This window comes from Microcebus murinus, chromosome 1, assembly GCF_040939455.1.
Source record: "Microcebus murinus isolate Inina chromosome 1, M.murinus_Inina_mat1.0, whole genome shotgun sequence".
Classification (NCBI taxonomy): domain Eukaryota; kingdom Metazoa; phylum Chordata; class Mammalia; order Primates; family Cheirogaleidae; genus Microcebus; species Microcebus murinus.
Window position 1 is genome coordinate 80,560,263 of NC_134104.1, and position 12,948 is coordinate 80,573,210.

General features: G+C 38.4%; 1 long non-coding RNA gene across 1 annotated transcript; it reads right to left on the reverse strand.

Moving 5' to 3' along the window:
• Nucleotides 1-1,334: 1,334 nt before the first annotated feature.
• Nucleotides 1,335-6,887, reverse strand: LOC105855841 (uncharacterized). The gene is made up of 4 exons (XR_001146805.2): nt 6,709-6,887; nt 6,305-6,532; nt 3,948-4,048; nt 1,335-1,809 (listed from the first exon to the last, which is right to left on the reverse strand). It is a non-coding gene; the product is annotated as an uncharacterized LOC105855841 (long non-coding RNA).
• Between the last annotated feature and the right edge of the window lie 6,061 nt (nt 6,888-12,948).

Here is a 12,948-nt window from a genome sequence, read left to right on the forward strand (position 1 = left end):
AAGGTCTTGCACATTTTACTATGCTTATTCTAAATATATTAAAATGTTGATGCTATAGCAAATGGCATTTTAAAATTGTATTTCTAATTGTTCTTACAGCACAAAATAGAATTGGTTTTAGTATGTTGGCTTGTTATCCTACAACCTTGCTAAATTCACTTATTAGTTGTAGTAGTTTTTTTTAATTTGGATTTTTTATATATAAGATCTTATTGTATATAAATAAAGGAAATTTTACTTTTTCCTTTTTTTATTTTTATTTCCTTTGCCCTTTTTTCTTGCCTTATTATAATTCCAGGAGTTCTACTATAACGTTTTTAATATAATTGATGAGAACAGACATCTTTGCTTTGTTCCTGACCTTAGGAAGTAGCCTTCAAAATTTTGTCAAGTGTCATATCAACTCAAGATTTTTTCATAGATGTGCTTTACATATTACAGACTACAGACTCTTCAACTGCCCACTCAAAATATGCCTTTCCATGCCTTTTAATAGGCTTACTACACTCATTTTGGTCCCAAACCAAAATCATGATTGGTTTTCCTACCTAAATATTCACCTCTATTTACCCATTACTCAGGCCCCAACTTTGAGTTCATCTTTCAGAATGTATTCCCAATCTCATCATTTTTTACCTCTACTACAGTTTCCCGTTGTGCTCTAGAATACAATCTTCTTTTATCTGACCCTGCAGTATGTACCTATCTTGCATCCCTGTTGTCACCCTTTCCCTCTTTAGTCAATTCTCCACATTGTATCTGGAGTGGTCCTTTTAAGATGAAAATTTGAGTATGTCACTCCCCTGTTTAAAACCCTCCAACTAGTTCTATCACATTAGAATTAAATCTGAAATTCCTTATCATGGCCTTATAAGGCCTGTGTGGTATGGTCCTTAACTGCCTCTCCCACCTCATCCTGCCACTCTCCTCCTTGCCTGCCCACTGAAAGCCAATCCTGTTGGGCTCCTATTTCTCAAATATGCCAGGCTCAGTCCCATTCCAGGGACTTTGTTCCTGCTCTTTCCTGTCTGCACACTGGTCTCACATCCACTCGGCTTGCCTCCTTACTTCATTCAGGTCTGTATTCATGGGTCATCTCCTCAGAAAGCCCTTCCTGTCCACTCAGTCTAAAGTAGCATCTTTCCATCCTTTGTTCCTTTTCCTACTGTATTTTTCTCACTTAGTAATAACTGATTTTGTATGATTGGTATAGAAACACACATATTTTTTATTACCTTTTTCCCTTATTTGGAGTTTAACATTCACGAGGGAAGGAATTTTACTTGAAATTCTTAAAATTACCAATGTATCACCAATGCCTAGGCATTTGATAAATATAAATAGAATAGATTTATATTTTGGCAATTTGACTTGCCCTCCAGTCTTTTTAAGTTTAGTTAATGTGAGTTAATGCCTGAGAAATGATATCTTTTTTAGTGAGCTAGAAAAATATAAGCTTCTGCTTTTATAAGGGAGACCCAAAATGGTGACAAATCTACCAATGTAATTGGTGGAGAGTTTCTCAGAAAGCCACTTTATCCTGGTGATCTCTCTGCCCCTCTGCATCACTGGATGTTCATACAGGTTTCTGTGCAAAACTTTGTCAGTTATTGTCTCCTTCAAAATAGGGGGTGCAGAAAGGTATGAAATTACTTCATTAGGTCATGGGCTCGGGCAGGATTCCACTACTGCGTAGTGTTGAAGAGCATAGACCCCAGAGTGAGACTGTCTGGGTTTGAACCCTCTACTGCTCAGCAACCATGCAATTTAGGCAAAATATTTAATCTCTCAATGCCTTGGTTTTCTCATCTGTAAAATAGAAGGAATAAGAGTAATCACATCATAGAATTATTATCAGTATACATAAAAATCTTAGAATAGTGTCTACTATATCATATTAACAAATATTAGCAATAATTATCATTATTATTCTCTTGTTTCATTGAGTTTTTCAAAGGTTAGTTCAACTATTATAGGTTTTATCACAGGAATCAATCTGAAGAAAAAAGTGAAAAACTTTTGAGTTCCATTGTTATTACTGACTCTGAGCTATTCCTTTAATTTAGGAGAATTTGTTAAGTGGAAGGAAGGTTTGTCATCTATCTAGATCCCAGCAGGTGGGTAAAGGGTAACTAGGAGATTACACAATACTCTGCAAATATCAAATGGCAGGAAAAATGCCAGAAGTAATTCCTTCTAATTTTGTAACTGGACTGTGACTAATGGCTCCACTGAGATCTCACCAAGATGATCCCAGCTGACAACTCAACTCCTGAACACTGGAGAGTCACCAATGCAGTAATGGTCTCCCAGCTGTGCAGAGTGGGTGCCTTGTTAATACCAGGCTAACACGAGGAAACAGGAAGCAGTAGAAGGGCATTTTTTTTAAATAAAAGGAAATATTCATTGCAAAATGTTTTCTCTTTTCCTCATCTTCAAGTCCTGGCTTCATTATGTACTAGCTTTACTGAAGGACTGTTAAAAATGAAACAAAACACAAAAACTATAGGAATGAGCATTTGTTGTGCACTTACCCTGTACCATGCATCACTCAAAGTGTTTTACATATATCAACTCACTTAATCCTTGAAATAATTCTATGAAATAGGTATTATTTTTATCCCCATTTTACAGAGGCTGAGACAGCACCAAGAGGGTCAGTAATGTACCCATGGTCACACAGTTAGGAGTGTTGGAGCTGGGAACCTAGGCTATCTTATCTGCCTCTAGAGCCCAGAAACTGAAGCACACCACTATATTACCCAGGAAGGTCTTAAGCCTACAAATATTAGGTAAATTTTTGTTATGACTACTATTCTTAGATTCTCTTTACATCTGAAAACATTGATTTTTTTGTTTAAAAGTTATTTAAGCATGAGTGCAAAGTCATGGACTATGCAGGGGAAAACCTTATAAAACCTTGCACACAATCATGTTATGGGAAAAAAAATTCACCCCATTGGTTAGTTTCTACCTGCTGCCCTGTTCTAGACAGTTACCTGACTTATTTGACAATGCAGTTGTGTGCTTTTGTTTCCCAGCAGAGCTGTAGAAAGGCCCATTGTCTCTCTCTTTTTTTTTTCTGTTCCAGGTGAGTGCTGGAGGGACTAAAAATGGAACAGCCAATTCCCTTTAACTTTCTACACTGTATGTGTGCATTTTAATAGGTATTTTCTGAAGTTCAGTTCCAACTGTCAAAAAGAAACAATAATAACAGGCAAGGGAGTATTTCTAAAGGCAAATTCTTGCCTAGAAAGACCCCTACTCAATGCTTACTTCTCATTCCTTTAAGGCTGTCTCATCTTTCATTTTTCTTGAGCCAAAGAGAAATACTTTGTTGACTTAGTGGCTGCAGTGAAATAGAAGGGCCATGATTTGGGGTGAGACACCTTGCAGGTACAGAGGCTTAATTAGGATGTTTTGTATAAACTTCCTCCCAGCCCTAAATTCATGATACAACTATTTATCATGTTTTGAAAATGGAGTGAAACTATGCTCCCCTTTTTTATTTTGGCACTTAGGTTCACGCATAGGGAGGACAGCTTGAACTTTAGAAGTAGATGAAACTTGATTTAATTGACAATCTCTGTGACTTGCAACACATCACTTTTCTTTATTTGTAAAATGGGATTCATAATACATTCTGGCTTGTGAAAATGAGCGAATGCTATATATATAATACATGACATACAAAAGGCATGCAGTAAGTCATAGCTATTAACTGTAATGCTTGAAAGTCTTAGGTACCCTGCACTATATTCAATCCATGTAGGCATGTCCTAAATTATCTTTTTGCTTGGACTCATATTTCCAAAATGTTAACAGACTTCTTGGGAAGTGACCATTTTTTAGACAAATAATGAGACTATCATCAACTTTATAGGGACATGTGGGAAATAACACAGCAGGAATAAACCTTCAAAACTAAAGTAAAGCAAACTTCTCACCCCAGATAGAATGTATTTATATTCCAGTAGCATCCTGTATGCCAGATTTTTTCAATGTGTCTTTGAAGTCTCTTTATCTCTCCATGCATCACTTTCTTCACCTGTAAAATGAGGACATTAGCTAATCTCTAAATTGCCTAATAGCAAAAACTTTCTATTAGTTTATTGATGAGGTGAGAGGCAGCATGGTTTAGAGGTTCTAGATTTAGAAACTATGGATTTTAACTATAAAACTGCTTCCTATGAATTAAGTTACTTTCTATTATTAATATCTGTTCTAGGAGGTAGGAGAAGGCTGTAAGTCTCAAGAACAGGGGATGACTGTCTTAACCACAAAGCTTTGTTGCACAACAAAAAACTACAAATTACTTGCAAATTCAAGGAATTAATTGGCCTGTAAGGAGCCTGTGGACTAAAATCACCTCTGAAGCTAGGAAAACAGATTGGCTTCAGAAACACAGTTGTGTGACCATTTCCTATGGCTCATTCATTTCTGTTTTAAAACACAACCTCTGAATACATACATTTATTCCCTGAAAATGTTGTTCGCATTGCTTGGGAACAAGGTGGATATCAAGTGGCCATAAGCATTCTCCACCCACACAAATTGAACAGTGTGACATTGCTCATGCTATGATAAGCCTTGGTTTTGAAAAGCCAGGGAAATATTAGTAATCTGCTCTAAAAACAAGTTCAAATATGGTACTTTATAAATATAACTTTTAATACTATGTTAAGCGAGAAATAAGAACAACACCAATTATGCACCTTGAAGGTATAGACTGTCATATTTATTTTTATTTCCTCAGCACCTGCCACATGCAAAGGAACATTTGAGTATTGAAAAGAATATTTAACATTTGTGCCAGGGATATTTGAATTGAAATTTTGGTTGAGCACTTTCTTAAGTGTTTTACTAACTTTTCTCAAATCAATGTTTTCATGCTGACTATCTCACCAATCTTTAAAAAATAAAATTCTCTAGTTATTTTTTGAAAAGTAAGAGTAACTCTTCACTTGGGATCTGAAAGCACCTTAAAAGTCCATCTACCCTTTGAAACCAGTGATGTCTCTCCAGTTCCAACTGTCAAATGCTCCTAGAAAGCATGTGCTTTGGGACAAGGCAAAGTGCCACTTCCTAGCTGTATGAGTTGGACAAGTTACTTAACCACTTTAAGCCTTAGTTTCCTTATCTATAAAATATCTTTATTGTTGGGTTGTATTTTTGTTTTAGTCAAGAATAGCTATAATGTATATGCATCCCAATGCCTAGCACATGGGAGAGCTATTATTATTGTCGTTCTTCTGAAGCTATTTTCCTCACTAGTAAGATATGACATTTTATGCTGGAAAATCAAGACCTGCTGCTTGTCACTTTATTAAATCTAGACAAGTTATCATGTCTCCCTTTTGGCTTAGAATAAGATGTGGGATTTCAGAATGATCATGTGAAATTTAAAATGCTTACTTCTCCCCTCACCCTGCCCCCCACACCTCACTCAAGGGCAATCACCACAGAGTTCCTGAGCATCCACTCAGCCTGACCTACTGGGATAAATAAAAGTGGAGAACAAGGTCCCCACGCAGAGATGAATGATTCATGTGCAAACGCCCTCTCTGGTTCATAACAAGTGAGCAAATCATCCTGTCATTCCCAGAAGCCTGCAGAGCCAGCCTCATTTGGCTGTCACTGTGGGGGCACCCCGCTTCCAGGCGTAGAGTTTGGCTGCAGTCTGAATGCTTGGTGATGACCAAATTGGTGAGGAATATAGCCGAGCAGCAGGGCTGACGGCTCGCTGAGGTACTGTGGGTAATTAGAGATTCATTACAATCCCATAGTTTGTATCATGGCTCGGTGTCAACACAGGGTCACTGCACATGGCAAACTTAGGGAGCTGTGTCTAGAAGGATGACGCCAGCCAGGAGAGGCTGGGAGAGCGAGGCGGACAGGGATGAGGAGCCAGGGGGGCTGGGACGCAGATACACAGCCAGGGACTGGCGACAGCCCGGATATGGGGCAGTGGGCCCCACGGGCTCTGGGGAAGAGAGTGAAACACAGGCAGCTGAACTCGCTTCCCCACCGCCATCCCTGCCATCTCCAATTAACCTCCCAGGCCAAGGGTTCCCAGAGACTGGCATGTCACAGGCCAGTCCAATTTCAAAAAATAATTGGGACCTGACATAGGGTAGCCAACTTCTTATTTTGCAGAGTAAGGACATTGAAAACAAACAAAACAGTTGCCATCCACTATCACCATCATTTCAGAAGAGAAAGGGAATTTTTACACTAAATAATGTAGGGAGGACATAATCTCAGGATAAATGACAGTCATGTAAATTTAATTAATTTAGCTCACCAAGTTGTGGTCGTTTCTCTCATTACCATGAAGACTTATGAAAACTCTCTTGCAGACTAGCTTTAGGTTTTCCCTCCAGATTTTCCACAATGGCGAGACTCAGGGCACAGTTTTGTGGAGAATAATCATGAGGAGAAAAACAACACTACAGATTTCATGTACTTTATGAAGAAGATGTCTTTATGAAGAAAAATAGCTTCTATCCCTTTTCTATACAATCTTTTCACTCTAGTTAAAAAATAAAGAAAAAAGAAAGGGGGAAAAAAGGAAGGAAAGGAATAAAAAACTTTATCAAATCATTTCATTAGGATGACATTCAAAGTTCTCTATTAAAATGTTCTAATGGATTTAAATGGGATTTTTTACAATATTTTTCTTCCAGGCGACATAGCATGATAACATACCTGTAAAGCTCTTTTATTTGTAAAGCAGTTTCATATTTATGACCTCATTAGATTTGCCAAATGAACCCAGTAGATGGTATTATTACTATGTTGGCTATTGTACAGATGAGGAAACTGAGGGAAAGTTATGCCCAAGTTTAAACATTCAGTAAATTATTGAGCTAGGACTCAAACTCATGTCTGCTGGTTCCAAATTCTATGCACTTTCATTATGACACAAATTATGTACCGTGACATAATTTTACCATACTTAATCTATTTTATTCTCTTATCACATTTTGGGAAAGTCTTATTAAAAAAACAAAAATTAAAGCAGGTTAACCTTGAAACTAAAAGCTATGTTTTCAGTCCCCGGGCACTAATTACAAAGTGTGGGTAATCTCCAACTTGGTACATTGAAAGCTATATTTCATTTGTCCAAGTGGACCACCCTGTAAAGTGGGGTTATAGAAACAAGGAAAGCAGAAACCATTTATTAATGAAACAAAGTGTCAGTACCTCACTTATACCTGATTTTGTGTTTGTATTTTTAGATTTTTTTTCCTCTAAAGAATATTTTTGCAACTCTTTTTGTTATATCGAATTAACTAATTTCACTTGATGCTAATTTGTCACAATCAGAGCTGGAAGAAGTGGTGGGTGGAGAGGCGGTGGGGCAAGGAGAATGTGGTTTGGGTGAGGAACAGCTGGCACGTGGGCCCTTGTGTGTGACCAGCCCAGGTGCGGGCGGCACCTGCACCTGCACCTGTGGAGGCACAGCAAACGCATGTGAGGATGCCTCCTGCAGGGCCTGCAGGCATGGCTTCCTTCTGCTGGCATTTGAGTGGCCCCTACATCTCTACTCTAATCCTTGCCTAGCTGGAGTTGCAATGCTTCTTGAATTCTGGGCCTGCCCTCAGCTTTGTTTCCCCCCAACACCAACACACAGCAATACCCAGAACTGACAGGAAAAGGAGGAATTAGTTTCTCCAGGAAAAAAGAGCTTTGACCTTACAGATTAAAATCAGGGATTCTCTTGTGTATGTCCCTTTGAAACTGTGAAGGGCTTTGTGATTTGCTTTTATAGAATGAGTAGCCCAGATTTCTAGGTAGGTTGGGACTAATAGCTTTTTAAATTCTAAAATTCACTGAAAATGAAAAGCATTATATAAATTACAGTTTTTATACACTAATATGTAAGTGTGTCTCATTTGCCTGATTAATGAAGCCAAGATATGATCCCAATTAGCTCCTAACTCTAAGTTAAAAAAATATCCTTCATATAAATTCAAAGAAGTTTTGTATCTGAGTTAATAGAATTGCACCAGTGTTAATTTCCTGGTTTCGATACTCCACTATGGTTATATACGCTATCATTGGTGGAAGCTGGGTGAAGGTTATATGGAAACTATACTATTTTCTACTTCTTCAGAGTCGTAAATTATTCCAAAATCAAAGTTTTTTTTTTAAAACTCTCCATGTAACTTTCTCCTGGTAAGCTAAGAAGTCTCCTAAAATCAAAAACATCAGAGGAAAGTGAGGTATCATATATTCATATCATCAGATATGCTTAGGAGTAATTCTTTTTGTCTAGATAGTTCAAAACAATAATCTAAAAACTTTCTTTCTTTGGCCATATAGCAAGTGATTTTTTTCCTACATATTATTGAACCCAAAGGCCTTCACTTTGAACTAATAAATGGTACCTTTCTATTTAAGGAAATTCTATAAAAGAGGCCTTTGGGAATTAACAATAATTACCATCCAATGTGGAAGGTGCTTGGCCTATGGGCTTCATATACCTTATCTCATTTAATCCTCACAATAATCCTGCAAGATAGTTGTTATTTATTCCCTTTTTACAGTTAAGAGAACTGAGACACGTAGAAGTTGTGTAAATACAACGATAGGTGACTGGCTCTCTCCAGGACAAACTCTTGAAATTCCTGTGCCACCATCAAAGTTAGTCACCTGCTGGATTTTTATAAAAAGGTGTATATTTTCTAATTCATCCAGATTCTTTGACATGTATCCTGTTTTGCTATAGATGTACATTTCTACGGCACATTTATGCTTTCGACCATTCATTGATTAACTCATTCACTCAGCAAACATTTATGGAATACCTAAGCTGTGCCAGGCACTACAGACTGCAGCATCCAACAAAACAGAATAATACCCGTGCCCTCACAGAGGTCAACAAGTAAAAACACAAATATTTTTTAAAATAGCAATAAGCCTATTGAAGAAAAGTAAGGAGGATGAGGGGAATGGAGAATGAAGTGGAAGAGAGGTGGGCAGTAAGGTAGCTATCTTAGACGGGGGCCCAGGGAAGGCTTTTCCCAGGAGACAGCATTTGAGCAGAGACCTGATGAAGCGAGGAGAAAGGCCACAGGGGAGAAAGGAGTGGCAAGTACACAGGCCCTCAGCGGGAGGAACAGGAGATACCCAGTTGGGCTGGAGTCTGGTGAAGGAGGAGAGTGGTGGGAGGTAGGTGGGAAGGGTAGCCAGGGCTAGATCACTACAGGGTTTTGTAGCTGGTGGTAGAGAATCTGGGTTTTAATTTAATTGTGATGGGAAGCCACTGGAGAAAAGACCCGGTCAAATTTACATTTGAAAAGAATCATTCTGGTTGCTGCTGGGGGAATTGTCCTATAAGGGGGCCAGGGTGGAAGCCTGAGGACCACTGGGATCAGGCCCCGGCTGTGGTGGCTTAGATGAGGGTGCGAGTTTTCTTCAAGCCCCGGTTCTAAGATCTGTGAAGTTCTGACAATAAATTCTAATATTGAATGCCTTTTGGCTTAACAACGTAGGGATCCCAACCTGCCAAAGCTGTGGGCACAGAACAAATAGCACATTTTGTATTCTGTGTGTCTCTGGGAGAGGAAGAAAAAATGACAGGCAGAAGGGAACAAAGGGTGTGTATGTATTTTGCCATTGTCTCTAAAAGTGGATAATGTGCATTCAATTGCCCTCCGCCTTTCAACTCTCGTAGTGCTTATTTCTGCCCCACTAATTTTTACGTAATCACATGTAGCCTTTCTGTGCAACTTCCCTTTAAGGAGATATATCTTTTCTATCCAAGAATACCAGAGGCTTCTAAAGGGCAGATATTGTGTTGATATAGCACTTGTATCCAATGACAAGACCCTTACTATAATAGAGTGGATGTTAAAAATGTGTACTTTTAAAATGAATTAATATTAGGTAATTGAATGCATGCCATTGAAATATGGTATTTATTTAGTATAGTTGAGGGTTGGAAAATATCTTGGCTTTGTTAGATGTCTTCTCGCTCTAATATATCCTTTCCAAGGACATTCAATGGACCACTGTTCCACAGGATGTTAATAGGTGTTATTTGAAAACAGGGTTTTGTGGTCGGATAGTTTGGGGAGTCTGTGGGTGAAGTGACATTACATACATTTCTTCACTGTAAGACTTCTCAGTGGCTTCCCTATGCTAACGTCTATTATAAATATCAAAGGAGTGACATATCTTTCCCTAACATATCTGACCATGGAACTTGTTTTTCATACAACTGTTTTTCAGAGAGCATCTCCTGAGACTACAGTTATGAAAACACACACCTCACAAAGGATTTGGAAATCATGGTAGGTAATAAAGAAAGGGTAGGCCTTTCTTCTGTCTTTGTTATAAATAAAAATCAAATCTCATAGCAAGGAAGAACAATTAGCAATGGCTGAAATTTGTTTTTCAAACTGATCATCAGAAAGACAGTGATTAAATGTACTTTTTACCCTAATCTTAGCAAAATTCTGACTGAGCATATCACCCTCGTGTAAACTACAGAATTAGCTCAATTCATGGTTTTATATCAGGCTCAATTGGTAAGTAGTCAATTATTTCTTTCTCCTACAAAACTTAAAGGCTATGACAGATATAATCTTCCTGGAAGGTAGAAATCTGTACCAATGTTTGTTGCTGGAAATTATTTCTGCAGATTCATGGGTGTAGTCACTAGAGCACTTTAATTTTCACAGTTTCACCTGGACTTGGAAATATGGAATATGATCCAGTTTTGCTTGCCTTTCGTTATCATGTGACCAGGAAGCAGCCCTGAGTAGATGACTCTTAAGAAGTGGCTGCAGTGACCTGGGGTGGGGGCTCTTGAAGTTAATTCATGAATATCATTCTGGGCACAGTAAATCATCTAAGCCTATAGTAGTTATACACACCAGTTATGAGTACAATCTAGTGAAGGAGTCAAAGGCAATGCAAACAGAGCATTTAGGTGCTAAACAGGATGGTACTGACTACATGTTGCAACTGAAAGAGCCACATGTTATAACATAGTGGTTTTAACTGAGAGATCCTATGCCCCCCTTTCTTCCATTATCATCTGCCAGAACCTGGTTGAGAATGGCAAATGAATAATAGGTATATCAAAAAGGACCATATACTGAAAGAACTCAAGAAACCTCATGAAAGAGGGCATTACACCCAAAAGAGCCAAGAGGCAAACATATTTTCCATGACAGTAAATTTTCTTGGCCAGATACCAAAACTTCCTCCTAATACAGCCTTTCTACTAAGAGATAAGATTTTAAGAATTGTGTTTAGCCTTTATTCAGTTAATTTTTTTTTTTGAAACAGAGTCTCCCTCTGTCACCCCTGGTAGAGTGCAGTGGCATCATCACAGCTCACTGCAACCTCAAACTCCTGGGCTCAAGCAATCCTCCTGCCTCAGCCTCTCAAGTAGCTGGGACTACAGATGCATGTGCCTAATTTTTCTATTTTTAGTAGAGATGGGAGTTCTCCCTTTTGCTCAGGCTGGTTTCGAACTCCTAAGCTGAAGCAATCCTTCCTTCTCGGCCTCCCAGAGCACTAGGATTGTAGGCGTGAGCCACTGTGCCCAGCCTATTCAGTTAATTTTAATGGATATTATTTGGAGAATATTAATGGAACTAAATTGGTATTTACATCTGCAGCTTATAATCTCTTGTGATATATTAGAAAAATATACTGATTAAATTGTTTTCTTTTAGTATAAGCTGTTTGTGGCTCTCAGGCAATGAAACTTACATGTGGCAAACAAAGTGCTCTCTCAAGAAGGAATGAGTACTTGATACCTGCTCCATTTTGAATGGAGAAATTAAGGTGCCAGGGCACAGAAGCTATGGGAGCTCCTACTAGGATACATTCCTGCCTTTGTGGTCTTTGGTCTAATTTATTATGTTGAATTGCAATATGTTGTTTTGTTATCATTTTGCAAGACCTCCTCTGATGTGCCTTTTTTGAATTCCCATGGTGGGGTGATGTCCAACATTCTTAGTGTGGTTTCTAAGGCCGATTGCCTTCAGCCTGGACTTCTGGCTACTCCAATATGCCCTGCCTCACCTCCTGCACCCAAATGTGGGCCTTCATACACACTGTTACCTTGATCTGGAAAACCCTCCAACTCCCCCTTCCCTACTTCCGCTTTGTGCCTCTCTTCTTTTTCTCCGGGCCTTCCCTGGGGGCCTTCTCTGACACCACTTGCACCCCTCAATGTTACCTCCCATTTCTCACCTACCTGATGCACATGCTAAGACACACACACATAGAGCACATGGATAAGTGCTTCTGCCAGCAATATATAACTTAATGTTTATCTGCCCACCAATCCCTAAGCTCTTTAAAGCAAATGCTACAACTATTGCCTTCATTGTTGCATCCTTTGCACCTATCACAGTGCCAGGAAAGTAGTTGCTCAATTAAGGAATAAATGAGTGAGTAAAGAGTCTCTGTGATATTTACAGTTCCTAACTTGGTGACTCTCCCGATAGCTCTATTATAGGGCTCATCTCTATGTTAATTAAAAGCAAATAGTACTAAAATAAAAATTAAAAAGCAGTTAATAGCATCAGTTAGGATTCCCACAATGTCAAAATCTCAGGCTTAAAAAGAATACAGGTTTTAGAGTAATTATTGTAATATAAAAGTCCTATCAAAAGCAAAAATCTTTACCTTTTTCAAGCTCCTTAAGAAGGGTTGGTGAATATTTTAGGTCTTGTGGACAAAAATATTAAGGGTAGATTCTGGGCATCTGAAGATTTAGCACTTTTTCAGTCAGTCAGCGTAAGGTATGTAGTATTTTACAATTTTTCTGAGTTACAATATTTAATCAATCACATGATCTGTGCACCTGGGTCATGGAAGGGAATCACTTTTGATTTTTTCCTACTTCTTATTTAAGATAGTGACTTTTAAGAAGTACTTAAAGTAAACTTTATTTGTGCAACAATACTCAATGAATGA